The sequence below is a fragment of the Manacus vitellinus genome, unplaced genomic scaffold (genome assembly GCF_001715985.3).
Source record: "Manacus vitellinus isolate BGI_N305 unplaced genomic scaffold, ASM171598v3 scaffold_76_pilon, whole genome shotgun sequence".
Taxonomy (NCBI): Eukaryota; Metazoa; Chordata; class Aves; order Passeriformes; family Pipridae; genus Manacus; species Manacus vitellinus.
In genome coordinates this window covers 1001285-1022656 of record NW_021940796.1, presented here as the reverse complement: position 1 = coordinate 1022656, position 21372 = coordinate 1001285, and the positions used below count along the sequence as shown (strand labels likewise).

General features: G+C 46.9%; 1 protein-coding gene across 1 annotated transcript in view; it reads right to left on the bottom strand.

Annotated features, from left to right (window-relative positions):
• Window positions 1-20659, bottom strand: part of MSI2 (musashi RNA binding protein 2) — a 217323-nt gene extending 196664 nt beyond the window's left edge. Inside the window, exon 1 of the mRNA XM_029964650.1 lies at window positions 20623-20659. The gene's annotated coding sequence lies outside the window, so the exon portion shown is untranslated. The remainder of the gene's footprint in view (window positions 1-20622) is intronic.
• Between the last annotated feature and the right edge of the window lie 713 nt (window positions 20660-21372).

Below are 21372 nucleotides of genomic sequence, written 5' to 3'. Positions count from 1 at the left end.
GAGCTGCTGTTCCATGATGAGGCAGAAATGGGGCAACTTGCATCAGTATATTAAATTCGACTTTGTTACGGCATAAGTTGACTTACAGTGGCATTAATGGTTATGGAAAAATACTCCCTCCCCCAAATACACGGGAGGCTGATCAAACCAATAGAGCTGTGCTTGTAATGCTGCTTATTTCACTTAAAGCCTTATTACAGCACCACAGTGCTGATTGGCTTTAGAGAGGGCTGTCTTTACAGCATTAAAAAGGTCTTGTGTTTAATTAAATTAGCTGCACCTGTATATATTATGTGCAATAAATCAACTATAATTTGCTACCATAGACAGCTATTACTCTTCCCTGTGTTATTTATTGCTCAGCATCATTAGGACGAAGGCTCTTCCAGGACACACCAAGAAACGGCAGTTTAGGGACCAAAAGCTGTAACTGATTTCAACTGCCCTCTCCCTTTTCAGTGCTGTCAATCACACTTCTTGCACACTTGAGCAAACACAAATATGTAAGAGGTTCTGGCACCTTTTATGTGTGTTCATACGTGCATTTATATATAAATTAAAATTAATGCTCCCCACACATCTTGATCCTGACTTTCATTTGCACATATCTACTAGCAAAATAGCACAGCCCAAAATGGTTAAGTCCATCAATAGAATAAATAAAATTAAACAAAATAAAACAACAGTCCTGGATTCTTGCTCCTGGATGCTACGCAGCAAAGTGATGCTGTGGTACTCCAGCTATGCCATACACCATCTCTGAATACAATTGAGAGACTTACTCACCCAGGGATCACAGACTGCAATCCACCCCTGTGGCAAACAGCAGCAGTGACTGTATTACCAGCACTTTGTGATTTATTTTGGGCCTTTTTAGCCATTCAGACACACTACAGGATTTTGCACAGTTTGGCTCACAGTCAAGATCATGATGGTGTTATCAGGTTTGCCTCATGATTTACTCACAGTATGAGTTTAGGAAGTACCAGCTACTGGTGTGTTAGGCAGCCAGGGCAATGCTGGCTTCGCTTTGCAAAAGGAACTAAACAGATCCATCCTGCTCCCCTTCCTACCTTCCCCTGCCACCATCCCACCTAAGACATCATCTGCAGTAGTAAAAATAAATCAAAGGAGGAGATTAAACACCCCAAAAGCTCAGAATCCTCCGCCTTGGTCCAGCACCCTCCCAAAGCAGCCACACAAAGCAGTCTGGGTACTGCACTCTGCTCTTTGGGGTCTTATTGTTTATTTTTTAAACAGCTGCTACAACACACTGGCATTCACAAGGCACTAAATACTTCCCCTGCAATATGTTTTTATTTAACTCCTTTAACTGACACAAAGTCACGCAAGAGCTAATGTAAGAGAAGCTGTCTCAGGGAATGCAGGAGTATTCCAAGGGCTTCAGGTTGCTGCTAAACCATGTCTGCTCTAACCACATCTGTTTTTTTGGTTTCTATTTGATTCCTAGACTCAGATCTGAAATAACATCTCAGTTCCTCCTCCTCCCCTCTGCATATATGCATGCACTTTTTTAAATTATATTATTCCTTTAAATAATAAATAAACAATCAGTGCTAGGGCTTTCAGAGGAAGACCAGCCATCAGGACACATATGTGGAATTAGCACCAATCCTAGCAGGAGTAGAGAATAACTGCAGAGACACCTATTTATGGAGTAAGGGATGAGGAAAAAAACACTGGCATTCTGGATCACACAGCTGTTCAGCATCCAAAATCACTGCTGCCCTATCTCCACAGAATTGCTGGTCTTTATTACATCCAAGTAATCAGAGAAAAACAGTGAAGAGCCTGAACTTTGTTTATGAAAAATAAACACTCAATACAGAAACAAACCAGCTCTTCCAGACATAAGCAAGGTAAATTTTAAAGAAAGTTAGTCCAGCTGACAGATCTGTGCTTGCAAAGAGCAAGAGTCCACCCAGGTGGAGCCAGAGCTTGTGATCTCTCCTGTCTCACCTTCACCATCACCTTCATCACTTCACCACCACTGCCCCAGTCTTCCCTGACCAGTTCTGTCCTCCCACATGGCCTCACGAGCTTCATTCATGAACAGGAAGAGCCAAATCCACGCAGGCTCCATCCCTGGCCAGCCTTCATCCCCAGCCAGCCTTCCTGTTTCTCTCCCCACAACAATTTTTAAAAAATGCCTCTGGAACTAGCAGAGAAAACACCTGGGAATGGCTCCAGGCTGGTGGAGGAGCAGGAAGCACAGGCAGGGGAGCCCTTGGAGAGCAGAGCAATGAACTCCCAGGCACGCACAGCACACAGAGCCGGGCAGAGAGCACACTACAGTAAGAGAACTATTAATAAAGACAAAAATTAAAAGGACATTCAGGAGTATTACGAGCCAGATTGGAAGCTGGCACTGGATGGGGCTCAGGGAGGCCTGACATTAAACCCAAAAGAGATTATGTAACCTAAGCTGTCCAGTGATCATCTGTTCCTCTGGTGTGGCTTTAAAGCGGCAGCGGGGACGGCACCGGCTCCAGCAGGGTCCGGGCTGGGGCCACTCGCTCAGTGACCCCGTGCACTGCCAGACTCAGGCAACTGCCATCCCCCTCTGTGCACCACCACACTCCACCTCTTCTCCACCAGCAGACCTGCTCACACACTCTGTGCAGACAGTGCCCCAGAGCACACGTGTAGGGCTGACGTCGGCTCTGCTCTGCCATTCCAACGCAACCGGCTGCTGCAAATCCCTGCAGCAAGCACTGGAAAAAGCAAACCTGTCCCTCCATCTCTGAGGGATGTGCTGTCCTGAGCACAGCCCAGCTCCCAGCCAGATGGACAAAATGAAAAACCCTCGTTATTTTTGCAAAATGCTTCAGCCCAAGCAATATGTTCAGGATCTTCAAAGCCAAGCGAGGGGAGCTTCAGAGGATTTGCCCTGCTCTCCTTGACCCAGAGGACCAGCACCAACAGAAAAAAAAAATGCTCACCAGCTAATGGGATCTTCCCCTCAGAAAGGCTCTTACTTCCTCCTGTTTTTTCATGGTCTGGGATCAACTGCTGCTCTACATAAGGTCATCAGAAAAGCTCATCAGCTGTTACCACCTTTTGCCACATCCTTCAGCGAGATCTGATCCACCAAGAGAATGAAAAAGGCCCCATGGGGACAGGGTTGTTGGCTCAAGTGGACATGGAGAGAGCGCAGAGCATCCAAGCACAATGTGCCATGCCCATGGGCTGGGACACTCGGGAGAAACCTGCAGAGCAGCAGCCTCCTGTCCCCACCTCTCCTGACTGCACTAACTGCAGGACACAGACATTTTCATCAGCCCCTGCTTCATTTTAAACATAATCTGCAAAATCTACAGCACACAGAGACATCCCCCCTAGCTGAACACAGAGGGGAAAGAAACACATCTTAAAAAAGTAAAGTAAGAAGCTACTACCACACGTGTTCAGAATAATTCCGGCAGGCTGGCGCCGGCAGACACTGCTCAGGACTGCACTACCCGAGGCTGTGCCCCTGCAGCTCTCCAAACATCTCCCTTTCCCCCAACTCAGCCCCCAGCTTTGACCTTCACAGCTCATTTTGGCCAGAAAGGTCAGTGGTATCACAGCTCCTCGTTTATCAAGCCTGAATACCAACAACTTTGTCACCTCCGAGAATTAACAACGTGAGCGCTCCAAACCCACTCTGCTGGTTACGTCAAAGGCTGGAAGATGCTGCCCGAATCCTGGCGGAATGGCAGGAAACAAAAGTGGTCTCAGCATGAGCAGGGACTTGATTATCTGCAATTAGCAAATCGATGATTCTCCAAGACGCTGATTTAGGCCAGCACTTCTTATTAGCAACAGTCAAGGAAAGCACAAGGGCAAATTGCATCAGAGCCGAGCCCGGCTCCCAAATACCATCTTGTTTAAAAATTAATATGTAATCCTGCAGGAACTCAGATCCATATGCACAACAGCATTGCTTCGATCAGCCTGCCAGGTACAAGCTGAAGCCAACCATCAGACCGGTGGTCACCACCAGCATGGAAACAAGTGATTTTATTATTTCACTCCGAATCCGTCGGTATCTCGGGCAGTCAGATGTTAACAGCCCGCTCTGGAGGGCACACACACCTTGGAGTAACTTCACTGGGTTTTTGGGTCCACACCCTCAGTGCGGGGTGGAAAAGCTCAGTGAAGGCCCTGGGAACACACCCGCTGGGTTTGGATGAGGCCCTTCTGTTTTTAATACTTGATCTAATTTTGTCTTGTAACATTACACAAGAACACAGCTGTATATTTAGTCTCAGAGTTAAACCATCAATTTGCAAATTGCAATTTAGTAATACTACCCATTAATAATGCCATTACACTGGTTATGTTCACTTTCTATCTGGAAGTTTAAACACAACAGGTCTTGCTCAAACAGCTTAAAATTAAACCACCACGTCCATTTGAGATCAGGCACCAAGACAGGTATGGTGTAAAATATACAACAGCAGACAGCTTCAATATACATTCTACTTTCATTTGTCTGAGATGTCTGTGCCAAGAATCCACTTGTGCCTGCTCTTCACTCAATTAGGGAGAAAAATTTGTTTTTAAAATGATTAAAAGCATAACACTGCCCAGTGTCACGTCCCCTCCAATAATCTTCAATTTGTGGGACTGTCTTTGAAACTGCAGCAGAGCAGTTTTACCACTCGCAGCATATTTTTGGCTTAGTAATCCCTACACTTCCACAGGGGTTACTGGAAGGAAAAATAAAAAATTAACTCATTAATTTTAAAAGAAAAACAAACAAAAAAAGTCTCCAACGTTTAGTTACTTTAAGTAAGAATCAGATAGGCTGGAACCCTAAAGAGAAGTTTCGGTATGACTAACAGGACAAAATTAAAAAGGCCAAGTGGGATTCCAACAGCATTCCTTCAGTAGATTTGTGCAGGAGCCCCTCAGGAACACCGTGGTGATGCTCAGCCCCTTGGAGCAGCTCTGGAGCAGATCCTGTGGACACTGCTGTGCCCAAAGGTGCTTAGTTATGCTTTTATGGAGACAAAAGGACGGGCGCCTTCGTTCCTTCCCTTCACAAGCCCACGTGAATTCCAGCCCCGAAAGTACAGGAAATTAAAACAGAATAATAAACTCAGAAAAATGCTTCCACCAGGGAATGAAATCCCGACCCAGTGCTCGTGCCCTGCAAAGAGTTAAAGTCTCAGCCCCTGCAGTCCTTCCCAGCCTGGCCCTTGGATCTCAGTGCAGCTGCTACCTGCAGCCACGGCCCCTCAGCAGCAACACACAAGGGGAAAGTGCAATTTTGAGCTTCTCTTTTCATCTCTATGGTGACAAAAAGCTCCGCAGAGGGAAATCAGGGTGCCTTCCACTCAAAAGGTTTCTCATTTTCAATGACTGCCTTTCACAATATTTTAATTAAATCTCTGGTGGGGAAGCTTTAAAGAGGAAAGAAAAAAAAAATCAGATGGTGGGGCTCATTTACAACAACAGAGTAAAAGGCGGGGAAAAAGGTATTTTAAGCATTTTTAAAATAGAAAGATTCTCTCACTGAAGATTTAAAAATACATCTACCAGTTGCAAAGTTTTAAAAAAACAGCATGTAGAGGGGCCCAGAAGTCTTTCAGTAACAGTAATGTTTTCTTGCATGTAGTGTGTCTCTGGAATTTTAGGAAAGGCTGAAGAATCACACAGCAAAGGACCCCTTCCCACGGGGGGGTCAGCACAAGCCAGTCATGAGAGGCACCAGTGGGAGGGCAGATTCTGGAGAAGCCCCTTTGCTCCCCTGGAACAGAACCACCATCACACCCTGCCTGGCCAGCCCAGCAGGCAGCAGCACATGGAGCTGATGCCGCTCAAGACTGCAGGATAAAAGCACGGCCGTGCCACTTGTCTTTGGTTTTAGAGGTCTCAGTTCACTCCTACCAAAAAAAAACCAGCGACATCCACGAGCCCAGGGAAGGGGCAGGTCCATCCCACAACCCCACAGCCAAAGGATGGCGTGCACAGAGGGCTTCAGTGCTTGCCACCAAACACACTCACCAGCAGGACAGCCCAGAGAGCACAGTGTGCCCAGGGGTGCCCATCCAGGCACTGAGACACATCCCAGACACACACCACGGCTGCCAGGACTGCACACCTGCAGTCCCTGCCCACCCAAAGGTGCAGCAGGTGAGTGCTCCTCAGGTCCACAGTACCAGCTTTCTGACAGAGATGGAAAAGCCCATCCGATGCAAAAGGGACGGAACCGCCAAAGAAGCATTAGGAAGTTTGAATAAAAATAACTGAACACTTCTGGAAAATCAGAAAGCGGTACAACACTGGAAGATCAGCTGGGAGAGGGTGGTTGTGGAGGTCAGCCCTCCCTAAGGTCACTGAAAGCCTCCCAGACGCAGCCCTGGCCCCAGGACGCCCGTTCACTCCGAGCAGCAGCCCTGAGCACGCGGGAGAGGCAGCGAAACGATGACGCTGCAATTAAAGCTCCGCACGGCGCCAAGAGACTCGAGTGTGTTAATAAACGTAAAGCTCTGGACAAAGCACTTCGCCTCTCATCCAAGCTCTCTTGTATAATGTGGGAATAATACCACCTCTTCATCTAATATAATTGCTAAAAGAACATATTCCTACTGCAAGGTGTGGTGAACTCCTTCGAAAGCAGCGCTGAGACAGCGCAAAGTTTTCAAGTACCTTGAAAGACACGACAAGTGCATAGTTAATTTAATTTCTTTTAAGTTTAACAGGCTACTGAAGCAAAAAGTAAAGCCTAAGTAGACGCGGGAAAAGAAATGTTCTCATCATCTTTTCAAAATAAAAAATTGGGGCGCAGGGAGACACCAAAACACCCCAGCCTGGATCCCCGAATCCCAGACCGGTGCCTTTGTCACCGCGCTCAACAAAGAACAGGAGGGATCCAGCCAGGCTGGTCACTTAGCCAGCATCCCCCTCGCTGGCTGGAAATTGCTGCTCTAGGAGCTATCCAGTCTTTAACGACTGCTGGACTAGTCTGCATTTGATTTCAGGGCAAAGGCCATGCCAACAGGGAGACCCCGCAAGGAACTCCTCCCTCCAGCTCTCAGGTCATTTTTAAGGTTGTCTGAAAGAAGAAAACAGAATGTTTTAGTGCTCACACAGGCTAAATATTGAGAGCTCTGAAATGAAATACAACCTCTTTTCAAAACCACCAACAGGCAAAAAGTATATTCTTGAAAATAAAACACTGGAGGCAGGGGTGAACCATTCAGGACCAAAGGTTTCTTTTAAACTGACGCAAACAGAACTGCCTATTTTTCATGTAATTATTAATTTTTCTAAAATCATAATCACTGCTGCAAGTCCAGCTACCTCTGTACGTAAAACCCTTTCCACATACATATTTTCCTGGGGGAAAAAAGGCTTATCCCCACAAAGGAGTATGAAATAAATTGCTTTACTGAAGGTTAATAATATCCTGTCGCCGTGGTAAAAGACTCAATTACAAAACCTTCAGAAGAGCTCCCAAGGAACTCATCTGCCTGCAGTGACAGAGGCTTAAATAGCCAAAATACACAGAAAGGCTAAGCACTTCCCAAAAGAGAGGAAAAGGGGAAAAAAGATGGGGGGGTTAAGTAAAAAACCTGGAAATTGGACACTCAAGGTTATAAAAAAAAAGCCAAACATACAGAACCACAGTTCCTCCCTGCACACACAATTCTCTATAATCTCAGCAAGAATTATGGCCTAGGGAGACCAGCACTAATTTTAGTATCAGATTTATTATGCAGCAGGGAGCAGAAATCAGTCAGGCCCGTCTCTCAGTCCTAATGGGCAGAACTGGCTCATGCTCCGGGAAGGCTCTGCCGAAGAATAGCTCAGGCCTGGTGAAAAACAAAGCCCCTGGGGCTCCCCGAAGCACAAACACGCTGCGTTCTTAGAAGCCACAATAAAACACAATGATACTCGTCATTTCTGCAGCGCTGCTGCCACAGGATCCCAAAGCACACGGGCTGGAGCTTCCAGCCCACAGCGGCCAGCGAGGACACGAGGGCTGCAGGGCGGCAGCCTGGATTCAGAAACCAGGGCTGCAGCTGTTCCTCCTCTCCAGCCGTGCCACGGGCACGGCCTCTGCGTGGGGAAGGGCAGAGATGTGCCAAGGGCTGAGGGCTCAGAGCTGCAGCACAGCATTTCACAGCCCCGGGAGCAGGTACCGGCACGGAGCACTCGCTCCCAGGCTCGGTGACTCCCACGGCTCCAGCCGTCCCCACCACGCACACACCACAGCTCCAGCTCTCCAGCACACCTGGTGCACAGAGCCCCGGGCCCCAGCACTGCTGCACACTCCCACACACAGCTTCCTTCCCCCAGAAAGGAGCCAGACCCTGGCAAGGAGCAGCTCTCTCTATTCCCTGCTTCCCTTTCTTGCCCCACACTACAGGAGCCGACTGTAGGTTTGGAAGCGCCAGGCAGATGTCAGACAGGCACCGTGTTCAGTCTGTTCTGGGCACTCACCTCTCCATCTTAAATATTTCATAGCCCTCCCCTGTGCCTGTCTGTGCCCTGCTCAGACTCGTACCACTGCCAGCACCATTCTTAAGATGCTTCAAATGCCCAGCAAAGCCAGGCCTATTCTCAACAACTGCTTCTTGTAAGCCAGTTCTAGGTACAAAAGCCTTCTGCAGAGGGTTTCCTGACTAACTCACACCTGTCTCACCCAGGTAACCTCCACACACTGGTCCACCACCTCAGGGACTGCAGTCCTTCCCCGAGCACTGACCACGGCACAGCAGGGACCTGAGCTCCCCAGAACCCCCTTCTCCTGTCTCCTCCAACACCTGGGAACACACGGCACAGCAGGTGCAGCCCCAGCACACACCAGGTTTGGAATAACCCTCTCCCAAGGCACCAGCAATTCCCACTGTTGAGCACTGCAGAACACGTGAGCAGCACTTCTGTTTTCCACATCCATAAAACAAGGGTGATGACAATCACTTACCTCATCTCCCTGTGATAAGAACAAGGGTCACATTTAAACTAGTTTAAGTCTTTTCAGCACACAAGTCTTTTGTGAAAGTAGGATGCTGATGTCTCCAGAACGTACATCCCACAGACCTTCAACCACATTTTGAATAAAACTTTTCCAAGAACCAGTTTTTCACTGGCAGCTCGCTCAGCTGAAGACCAGAAACTTTCAAAACATCACTATCTCATTCTGCTTTCACACAGGACCGGCAGGCAAGGCAGGCACATGTCTCCAAAAACTGCATTCCCTCTTCTTTGTGTATCTAGGCACTTTGCTAGCAGATTTCTGGGTTTGTTTTTAAAATGCCCTTGAGTGTATTAGGCAGTTTAGGGGCTATGCTTTGAGCTGCTTTAACAAGTTAGTGGATACCTTCTGCTAACTCCAATAAAAGCAAAGATAATAATCACTAAGAAATTAAGAAAATTCCACCAAAAACATACATGATCAGGTCTGGTTTTTACTTGGTCCTAATTTAGGGCAAGAGTAAATAAAAAACAGATTTAGAAGTTATTCCTCTGCTTCTATTTTCCTCCTTTAAAACAGCTGTCCTTTGCCTCCAAATTTCAGGAAAAATGAAAAAAAGCACAACCAGTCTCACATCCAGCAAATGCCTCCCCTACCCAAAAAACAGCCTCAAAATAGTTACCTTTTTACTGCCCAAACGTAGCCCTGGACAATCCATACACTGTTCATGAAGAGACCACAGGACTTCTGGCTCTTATCTCACCTCCTCCACTGACTCTCCCCGCCCAGAGCAGGTGATAGCAATGAAAATCAGGGGCCTGAGAAATTGGCCTCTCAACACTGGCCTGGATCACATGAATTCAAACCACCTGTGCCTATCCTGGCATCATCAACCCCGGTGCAAAATGCCAGAGCTCTGCACACCCTGCTCCTTCCACTGCTCCAGTTGCCCAACCACCAAATCACCTCTTCCTGCCTCTGCCTCCTCACAGCCCAGAGCACATTTTCACCTTCATAACCAGCACCAATAATCAGGACAGCAATTCAGGACTTGCCCTCTGGTCTCTGTTCCACCTCAAGAAGTGCTTGGCAGCACCCATTTGTCTGCCTAGATCCAACAATCTCCAGCTCTCAGGAATGCAAGACAAACAGGTGCTGCTGCCCTTCTCTCAGCTGGAGCAAATTCAGAACATTTCAAGGAAACACAGAGGAACTCTCCAACGACAAAAGGGCTGCACCTGCCCAAGACCTCTAAGAACATTAACAAAAAGCAAAATTTCTTCTGACCATATCCATATAAGAAGCTTATCCTGTCCCTTCATTCCTTCAGCTGCAACCAGGGTGAAATAACGTGTTCTGCAACAACACTTGTCCTCTCTCACCTTCTTCTCTCCCCTTCACTTTCAAATGAATCGACACTTTATGTTACTTTCCACATACTGCAAGAGATCAGGATTACACAGCACCAGCTGAATAATGTTCTGCTCACACTCTCATCAGCTTCATGTGTTCAGATGACAGTGATGGGAACCATAAAGGCACGAAGACAGATAATCACTGCTTATGTCTGCAATTATAGTTCCAATAAAGCTTCTTCATGGCTCTTTAGCATTAAGGCCTTTGGACTGGTAACTGAATTGCTTTATCTTTTTTTCTATTCCATATTTTGCTCTTTTCCTACTGCATACACATGCTTAATCGAGACAGAAGACAAATGCCCCTACTAAAATATCCACTGGAGATACCCATGAACAGAGGTCCAGAACCCTAAACTGACTTCTCATGACCACAATAAAATCAAAGCTACGCTCACAAAACTTTGGGGGAATTATAACTATGGAGGATTTTCAACTATCATTGTATTTGATCTGGAAGATTAATGACAAAGTAGATGTGACCAGATGAAAAAGAGAGGTGAAAAAAACAAAAATCATGCAAGATGATGACAACTCCCTCCTCACACATGAATGCCCAGGCAGCACACACGCAGAACCTGAAGCTTCAATCCCAGTTCACGGGACTCAGTGAGGCTGGAGTTTAAAGCACAAAAAGTGCTGGAGGAGGAGATACTCTCCAGGTGCTTTTCACCACCAGCCACCCACCCTTGGGATCCCAGGCTGGCTGGGGCAGCAAACGCCCACTTGGCAGGTAGAGGGGAAACAGAGGCTCACGATTCCAGGGCAGCCCATCTCCAGTGCCACGCTCCACACTGGAAGCACGTCAGGACACACTCCCTGTCTGCACAGGACTGAGGAACCACTGTGGCCATCCCTCCCAGCTCCAGCGGGGAGGAACGAGGGCCACACAGCACAGCCAGCTTCCAGGACTGGGAGGAACGAGGGCCACACGGCACAGCCAGCTTCCAGGACTGGGAGGAACGAGGGCCACACGGCAGCAGCCATCTTCCCAGGATGGGAGTAACAAATGGCCACACGGCACAGCCAGCTTCCAGGACTGGGAGGAACGAGGGCCACACGGCACAGCCAGCTTCCAGGACTGGGAGGAACGAGGGCCACACGGCACAGCCAGCTTCCAGGACCAGCTTCCAGGGCCGGAGCACGGGGTCAGAGGAGTGCCTGGCATGGCTGAGTGCCCAGCGCTGCAGGGAGCAGGAGCACGCTCCTCTGGAGGCAGAGGCCTCCAGGACACCTGCAGTTCAGCATGTTTCCTCATGCTTCCTCCTCTCCTGCCATTACTGAGGGCACCAGGACCAGCCCTGCCTCACAAAGCACCGCTGAGCCCATTTCCATCCCCTGCCTCCCAGCACTCCAGCACTGCGCCCCAGCCCCCGTGCTGGTTTGTGACCACCAGGAGACCTGCACCAGCCATAATTCACACCACAAACCACCTTTCACACGCTGCGGCCTCACGTCCTTATCTGGCTTCCCCCTCTGCGCAGCCTGGCCAGGGAACCTCAGCAGTTACATCCTCCGGAGCGCTGGCACTCCAGTCAGGGCCTCTCTTATTTTCCCTTACAGTCAAAAGTCGTTAAAAACAAAAAATCTTCAGTTTAACCCCTCAAAGACAAGTCCTGTGAAGAGCTGGCAGACTGTGACACTGCTCTGCTTCCCACACTTCCTTCCCAACATCCCCTTCAGACAGAGGCAGCCGTTTACTGTGGTATCAAACCTGGGTGTCAGGAAGCTGCTCTGTTCTCTGCCACACTGAGATGCTTTGGATAATCCCCTGTTGCCCTTTTTTTTCCTGTCTCCAGGCTCAAAGGCAGCATCAGTATCAGGCCCATCAGGGCCTTATTTGGGTTCCTACACATTATGCCAAGACCAGACTTGACTGACAACAACTCTGTGCTTTCTCAGTGGTCAAACCCAGCCAACAGTGGGTCAAAACCAGCCCAAGACTTCTTCACAGTGGGTTTTACAAGGTTTTTTTCACCAGGTAATATTTGAAGAGGGTAGAGTCAAATGTTTGGTGAGTATTCTGCAGGCCACCCATCCAGAGCTGGAATCACAGAAAGCATCTGGGGAGCAAGGTGAGCTGTCTAGTGCAAATACATCAATCAAAAAAACTCAAACACCTTATACTGGAGACTTTCTGAGGCGAGGGAGCTCCAGCCACAAGAAGCTGACAGTTTCCACTGTAGTTGTCTCAGCAGGGCTTGTTCAGGACTCACAGGAAAGATCTCCCAGGGATCCCGAGGACATGGCAGAGATCAAGAGTTGACACCACCCAACACAACGGTTGGAAGCAGCCCCAGACCAAAAGGTGGGGCAACACCCTCCATCCTCAGAAAATTTCTATCATATTTCCCATCTCAGTAGTAACTTCAGATTTCTTTTCAATGTTTTCTGTTCCCTTTCACAAGTCACTGAGCACACGGTGCTGCTATAGGCTCTGTAGGTCTGCCAAATACAACAGCAGAAGTAGGTGAATTTCACCAGCAAACGAACATCTTTACACTCATTTGCAACACTTTGCAAACCCTTGGCAAAAGGATAAATGCTCAGTGTATGTGTCAGGCCCTGCACACAGCTCGGGCTCAGAGCAGGGAATCGTCTCTGAACATTAATGATTGATAATGCGGCCAAAAGGAAAACTAAACAGGAGTTTCACTCGCTCAGCAAGCACTGCAGAAGAATCCCTGGCAATATCCCCTTCAGCAACACCTTTTTGCAGCAGTGCAAACACCAAACCTTCTGCCAGTGCTGAGCTGACAAGCTTTTGCCACAAACCAAGCCTCTAACTTGAGCAGTACCTCCCCCATCCAGTGGGATTTACGGATACTTGGGATGAATGCTCAGCTCCTTGCAGCCTCTTTACACACCACACCACAGTACTCTCAGCATTTGTTACAAAAACCTCCACAGAGTTTCTATCCAGCAGTCATTCTCTTTCCACCAGCATTCAAGACTCCGAAAGTCTTGCCGGCGCTTCACAGTCCCTATTTTAAATAAATCAAAATTTCAAAACAGTTCTTCACCCTGTGCTCCTCACCTTCTCTTTGATGCACAGCTGACCCACAGAACAATGCAAAGATGAACTCAGAGTCAGGAACACTAAAAGACTGATTAAAACAACACAGTGCAGGTTTGGGGACACTACAGAAGAATTCTGTACCCGCTGGGCCACACCAGCACTCCCAGTGACCCAGTCCCAAACCACAAGGACTGGAGCTGCACCAGGACCCACATCCTCAGCCAAGGAGCCCTGCTCAGCCACATCTCATACTTGTACAGCACACAGAGGAAAATAAAACCAAGAGGACTTAACAACTTCAAACCCTGGGAACTACTTAATTCACCAGATATTAGTTTCTTTCCCCCACCCCACCATTTTTCCCTCCCACCTGCCAGGCCACCTCATTACTGTCACTCTGCATCAGTTCTTGCTACAGTAGTTTTCTTGGACCTTTGCCCCTTCAGTCAGCTTGAAACCTCTTCCCTATTGTACATCAGAGTCAATGGGAAATTAATGCAAGTCTTTGCTGGGGGAGGGCAGGGCCGAGGCAGCGACACTTTCTGCTGCTGTCAATACTTCTTTTCCTTCACCCTTCCTGCCATGTACACTTCACCAACATATTAAGAAGCCTTGTCTGCATTTATCCGTGCTCGCTGAGGTCTCTGGAACTATTCCTCATGTGCAGAATTGCATAAGCCTTAGCAGGATAGGGTCCTTCTTTATAACAGAAAGTTCCCCAAGTACAATCTTAATTTAAGCCTCCTCAGTCACAGCAATACATCCAGCTGCAGATGTTCCCGCACAGGGAATGACTGAGCAGGGCAAAAGAACTTCCCAACATTCTTCAGATTTTCTCTGCACTCAAAAATTAAAATACTTCCACCAGGAGAGCAGTAAAATGCCAAAGTTTAGAAGTAACTTATTAATACCGCATGCTGATCTGACTACAGAGATTCACATTAACTTTCAAATTACTCAGCAAACCACAATTTCTACAGTAATAATATCACAGAAACCCAAGCCACACTGAACACTGCTCACGTAGTTTTTCAGAATTATTCCAGTGACTAAGGCAAATAGAATGTGTGATTTCAGGGCTAGAAGACTAAATTAAGCTTAAACAATGATTTATTTATTTTTTTTAAAGTCTGATGCTACACTGACCTTGCAATCACTTTTTTGAGGAAACAGCAGATTAGTATCTCCTTGTGAGTGAGATCCTCTGGTGAGGGCAGGGAAATGAGAGCTACAACAGCCTGTCTTCGAAAGAGAAGCTATGGGACTGACCATATACAAAGTACTCTCAAATACACAAAGTAATCTTTTAATCTTTTTCTGCTGCAAGCTTCACAGTTCAACAAAGCATTTAATAACGTGTTTTTAGTCCATCCTGATTCAGCAAAGCACTTACCCACATGCTTATGCCAACTTAAGTATATGTTTAAGTGCTTTCACACAATAGGGGCAGAGAAGATCCAGGCCCTGCAGATGAACTGTTTTCTGAAACAAGCCATTTTTCCCTAAGATGACTGACTCTATTTACAGGTTCTCCTTCCTTTACAGCATGACCCAAAACATGCCTAAAGAGAACACTACAATACAACTGAAAAATCAAGTAACTATTAGGGACAGCATAGACAGCTGTGTATGGCTAATAAACTAGGAGCTGCTCTTTTTCCTTCTCAACACAACACACACCTTGAGGTACACACACTACCTTACCCTGAGGTACACACACCACCTTACCCTGTTTCAATAGCTCTCCTCTAAAAATAAGTTACAAGTTCTCTTAAGGCTTTAGATTTCACAACATTTATGAGACTATCACCAGAGTCAACAGGCTAAAAAAAGAATCCATTAGCATTAACTGGCCTGTCACTGGCAGTGACAAATAAATGAATTTGATGGTTTTAGATCAGTCATTAGTAGACCTACCCCCGGGCTGATAAAGGCTCAGCACTTTGCAGACGAGATGTACTCGATCTGGAAGCAGAGGGGAACACAAGGGTGTTACCATGCTGCTCCTCTTCCATTTCCCTGACCTCCCTCACTTTGGAACCTTTCCTGGCATATGCAAGTGCAGAAAAGTCACCTGGTAGATGCCATTAAAAATAATCCAACAATACAGAAAAACACAGGGAATGTAGAATCACCTATAAAAAAACCAACATGTTAGCTAGTGTTCAATTTTAATTTTTAGTTAGCAGCATGTCAAGGGGACATTAGGACTATTCTAAGCATGAGAGATGTCCTTAGGCAATGAAAATGGAAATACAGACATTCTAACAAGTACAAGACACTCTGTGGGGATTCAGGACAACGTGAGCAATCTACCTGAGTGACTGGGGAGAAGAAATAAATGTTTACATCTCCAAAAAACGACAGAATTACAAAAATCCAGCTCAGCTCTTGTTTCTGACAGAACTCACTGCACTCCACAGAAGGCCCTGCACAGCCCCTTTGTCATCTGGTTGTGGTATCCAAGGACAGAGACCACACTGCCCATCCAGACCACATCACAAACCCAAGCCCAAGAATAAGGGGTTTCAAAACCCTGCTCCTCCACTGCCCGAGAAGACCTGGGTTGATCAGCCAAGATTCAGACTCTACAACTTGTCCATTTGACCATCTAATGCCAGAGGGAAGCAAATTCTAGGAGCAGCTTACACTGGAAAGGGATCTACGTCAAGGCTGGATGAACGAGGTGCCCAAAGAGTGGCTGTAGACCATAAAAAGAAATCCCTCACACCATCTGTAAGGACTTCACAGGACTCTGCTCACAGACAACACCAGATCACGCTACACATCTGTGCCTGATGCCATGAGCAGGAAATACTTCCTCTCTTACTCTACCCAGACCTGCAAATGCAGGGGAATCCAAAAAGAAAAACAAAACAAGCAAACAAACAAACAAACAAACAAAAAAGTCATAGGGAAAAGGTCTGACCTTGCTGCTCTTTACAGCCCAGTGGGGAAGGAAGGGTGACAGGAAAGGAAGAATCCTGAGTTCTGCCAGTGTGTCCAGTTCACATTCTTTTGGAAAAAAACCCCAACTTCAAAGTCTACCCAATACTTAAAATAAGATGGGAAGTAGTGGGACTAACCTGGAGTTTACAGGCAGAAGGAGAGGAGGGAACAAACAAACCCCTGATTTTCAAGGTCCATCATTTGCTTTGGAATAAGATCTCTCCCTGTTACTCTGGCTCAGGTTTATCAGCCAAGGGATGCAGACACCCCACCCACAGTTAACTTAATTGGAATCAGACACACAAATCCACTGGTTAGCTCTAAAAAAAAAAAAAATCCCAGGTTGGCCTGGGTGTTATTCCAAAAGGGCATGCCCTCCATTTGCTGCTCTGGAATACCAGCTTCACATGGCTTTAACCAGCAGCAACTCCCATGAAAGAGGAGTTGTTGACACTGTTTCTTCCCTAGAAGAAGGACCAGATGTGCAGAACTGCACCACTTACAGCCCACGTGCCCAGCCAGACAGGAAACCAGCCAGGCCACAGACAAGGTCCACACAGTGTGCACAGCCCCTGCCTGACTGACTGGGGCACTGAGGGCCAGGACTGTGCTCAGCTCTGCACCGACCTCTGGGAGAACACAACACATCTAGCAATGACCTCGGGGTTCAGCATCACCAGCCCATCACCAGACAAAAGGCTTCCCTCACCAAATAGAGTTCTTTTGATGTTTTGTGACCAAACTGTCACCAGCATTCTGTACCCAACCCACAGATTAGATCCCAAATTAAAATATGCAATAACCACCTTTACTCTGGGCCATCAGCAGACAGGACAGCAGACATCCAGCACCCAGTGCCAGCCCATGCCAGTGAGCCACAGCAGCAGCTCCAGCAGCAGCAGTTACCCTGCCCTTTCTATTCCTCTCATTCCTGAAGAGGAAGGATACATCCCACAGCCAGCAGGGCACATACTCAGTGCCCTTGGACACCATCAATGTTACTACAAGTAGCTCCAGCTCCTTGAACTGGGAGCAATTCCCAACCATGTGCTTTCTGCCCCTCCAATAAGTGCTGGAAGAACAAGCAGCTCCATCCCATCCTGGAGGAACCTGAACACAAAACACAACTCGGTGGGCAGCCTCACTAGCTGCAAACTTTGACTGAAGTTTTACCTGCTCCTGTTTCATACAGGGCTCTGCATGCCAAAGCATCTAAATTTCTGCACCAGTAAGTCACACAAAGATATTTTCATGGCCAAGGAGCTTCTCTGTGGACAGAGGCTGCTGTCCTTTTGCTCTTCAGGTTTGTTTTGGTTTTTAAATAAATCCCTAAGGCAGAGGGGTGAGGGAGGAAATTGCTTACATGTGAAAATATCTAATGAACATGCTAAGTCAAAGATTCTCCAACCTAATAGAGCAGGTAATATCAGAACTGCCAGGCTATGTATAGTAAAAAGACAAACTATTAATAGTCTTCAGTATTCAAAAGGGGGTACAAAACTACTGCCACCCCATCGCTGCTGCTTTTTAGGGATTTTTTAAGTCAGCAGAGTTATAAATGATCTACTGTTACAGAGTGCCTTCCAGCACTTGGAAACAAGACAGATTTTTATCAAGGAACAGCAGCCGCAGGAGTACACTCTTTTCATCTCGCTGCTAGCCATACACCAGAGCCCCAATGAGTTAAACCCTGCAGCAAATTTCCTAAAACAATGGCTTCAAGTCGTCCTGGACTTCCCAAGGAGAGCAGGATTACACATCATGGCATAATCCACTGGAGGCAATCAGCAGGATTTTCCAGAGGGTCATTCTAAGAAAATCAGGGAAGAATGCTCGGCTGTTACAACCTGCCACTGCTTGCTCAGGAACCAATTTGCATCACCAGAGAGGTGTCAAACCATGGAGATGCAGTTTAAAAAGCCCAAAAGAAAGTGTTTTACTGGGCTGTGGTTTGAAAGGGGCAAGGAGCAATTCCGTGGATGAGGAGGGGGAAGGAACACACACAAGTGTGACCCCGCAGACCACCTTGGGCACTGGACCTGGCAAGGGCAGAGCCAATGCACATGAGCCCACTGAAGAGTTAATCATGCTGAGGAGGGTCAAAAGGGCTCCTGAAGGAAGGAGATGGATGGAAGGAGGGAGGGAAGCAGAATGGGGAATGCACCCCCAGCCCTGCTCCCACCTCAGCACCCGTCACTGCCAGGAAAGTCACAAAAAAACAAATCCCCATTTTGCTAAAAGGAAGATTACTTGGTGTGGGGGGAAAAAACCCCAAACAAATTCTCCCCTTGCACCTAGAGAGAGACAGAGACATTTCATTAAATGCCATTAATCTCCACAGACCCAAGCATTAGCTAGTTAATTAGACTAAAGTACAGTCACATTTTAACGCTGAGCATTTGCTATTCAACTGGGATAAATGAACAGCTAAAGTCCAAAACCTTAATTCAGTATCTAATTAAAAAACAAAAACCAAAATATCCAGATTATGAAATGCTGGCCAGAATGACACGTCATAATAGATGTAAAATCTGTTCTTTATTGCATCTGCTTTTCTCCAGTTTCCAAATAGGGCTGTTTTCAATCTTCAGATTTTTTTCAAATGCCCCATAGACATCCTGACACTTAGAAAGGACAAGTGTGTAAAAAGCAGCAACAGACACTGCTGACCTCTCCAGAGAGAGCAAGATCCTGCCAGGAGTGGCATCCAGCCTCCGTTCCAGCATTTGCCCCACACTCAAAAGATGTCTGTTACCAAACACCAAGGGGAAAAAAAACACCCTATGCAGAGGAAAACAAAATCTCCTTTGTAAAAACAACCTGATTTCGCATTCTTTAACCCGAAAATTTAACTCACTAATATCTTCCACGTAAGACATGCCCTGGTTTTTTTAATTGTTAGAGAAGAATCACATGGGACAGCTTAACAGCTCTGTTGTAAGCTTTATAAACTTCTCCAAATAACACTGTAGAAACAGATAACTGGTAATTGAAGACAGTTTAAAATGTAAATAAGCCTTTAAAAGGTATTGGGAAGGGGGAAAGGAACATCAGTCACTGCACAAGACCAAAATTCTGGTAACTTTACATCGCATCTTACAGACAGAATCAATCCAACAACATAATCCAGAAGCCACAAGCCCCACACATTATAAACTCTTTGCTCAGCACAGAAACAAGCCAGGCACACCATTATTTACCAGTTAGTTATTAGATATGTCCTAGGAAGAAAAGAACCTCTAAACATCTCCCTACATTAGTCTGGTTTAAAATTCTGCAAGTAGGTTGTTGGAGTTTGCTCCCTTTTTTTTTTTCAAGAACTCATTCCCACCAGCTTTAGACCACTTTTCCTTGCTGACTTGCATCCACAAATCTGCAGCCTTGCCTTTCCATCTTTTTAATCAGAAGACTGAAGTAACCCAAGATGACTAGAGCGTATACAAGTGCCATACACCAGCTGAATTGAGTTTTTCCAACAGACTCTTAAAAACAAAGACAATGACAAAAGTTTTCTTTCAGCCCCTGGTTTTCAAAATTCACACACTGCACGTTTGGCTTTGGAACTGCTTTGTTTTCATTAGGCACAGCCTAAAGGGCAGCAGCCACTCCTACTGCACGGGCAGTGCCTCCAGGAGCGATGGCACGCAGTGGGTTTGGAGGCAGCACACAGGCAGAAGTGTCTCTGCCTATCCCTGCCCCTTCGTGGAGACTGGTCACACCATGGCCAGGTCACTGCTCCAGCCTGACCAGCTGGACACTCAGACCTCATTGTCCCTCTGCTCTTGCAAAATATACCCTGTGGCCCCAAGAGCTCAGGGCCTCATCAGAAACTTGCTATCCAACACTCACTGGTCTCCACACACATCTCAAGTTATACAAAAGAAAATTCGCAAACAATGAAGGCAGAGATATATTCCCATCCACTACAACCATTACAACCACAGAACTGAAAGCTCAGCTCAAAACAAGCCTGAAGTCTGTACTTAATCCAACCACTCTCCACAAACACCCTGCAGAACACGCTGTGTGGAACAGCCCCACGGACGCGGGGCTGCGGCCGCGAATCCCGACGGATCCGGGGCCGGCTCTGCCCTTCGGCCGCACCGACCACCCAGCTCTGCACGGACACGGTCAGACACGGCAGCACAGAGCCCTCCCCTGTGCCACAGCCACTCACTGATCCCCTCAGACGCCGAGCACTCCGGCTTTAAAAGCTTTCATTGCCAATTCCCCGGCTGAAACCCGAACTGCCTGGCAACAATGACTCTCTGTGTGCCTAAAATCCTATTATCGATCCTCCTACTTACCTTGGGCTGTGCTCGTCGGGGAAACGCAACTTTAGGGTCAATCTGAGGAAAAAGAAAGGGGAAATCAACAAGATAGCTTTGGTTGTCATTGCAGAGTATTTTGGTTTTAAATCACTGAATTATTAATCCCTCATTTCTCAGGCTTGTAGTTCAGCACACCGGGTCATCCAGAACCACTCTGGAACTGATGGGTCACAGACTGGGTTTGTCTGGGGAGGGAGATGGGAAGAGAGGAAGAAAACATCTCTTCTGCACACCTCTATCATCTTCTGGGAAACGATCCCCACTGGTGCTCGGGGAGCTCTGGATTAGTCCCTGGGTGCTGCCTCTACCACCAAAACTGCGTGTTAGGGATTATCTGCATGCTCTGGAGGTTGCACAGGAAGAGGGCCAGCATTCCTGACCAACATCTTAACTTGCTGGGTTTGACACCTGCACCTTCCCACGGTTGGGTTTGGGGTTACAGGGGTTTTTTCTGCTCTGTTTTGTCAACTGATGAGCAACACCACACTAAAAAGGAAAGTCAAAACCAAAGTCAAATTATTCCCATTTCAATTATTAAAACTAAAGTATCAGAAAGGTTAGATGCTCCTTCGTAACTACATGCCAAATTGATCTGGTTTGCCAGTTCTCCAAGAATATAAGTGAGCAATGGAGAACCAAAAAGGGGCATTTATGGGATAGGGTGGGAAGAGAGCAGGGGAAGACACAAACATGTGCAGGTTTTGTGTATGTGAAACATACAGGCAC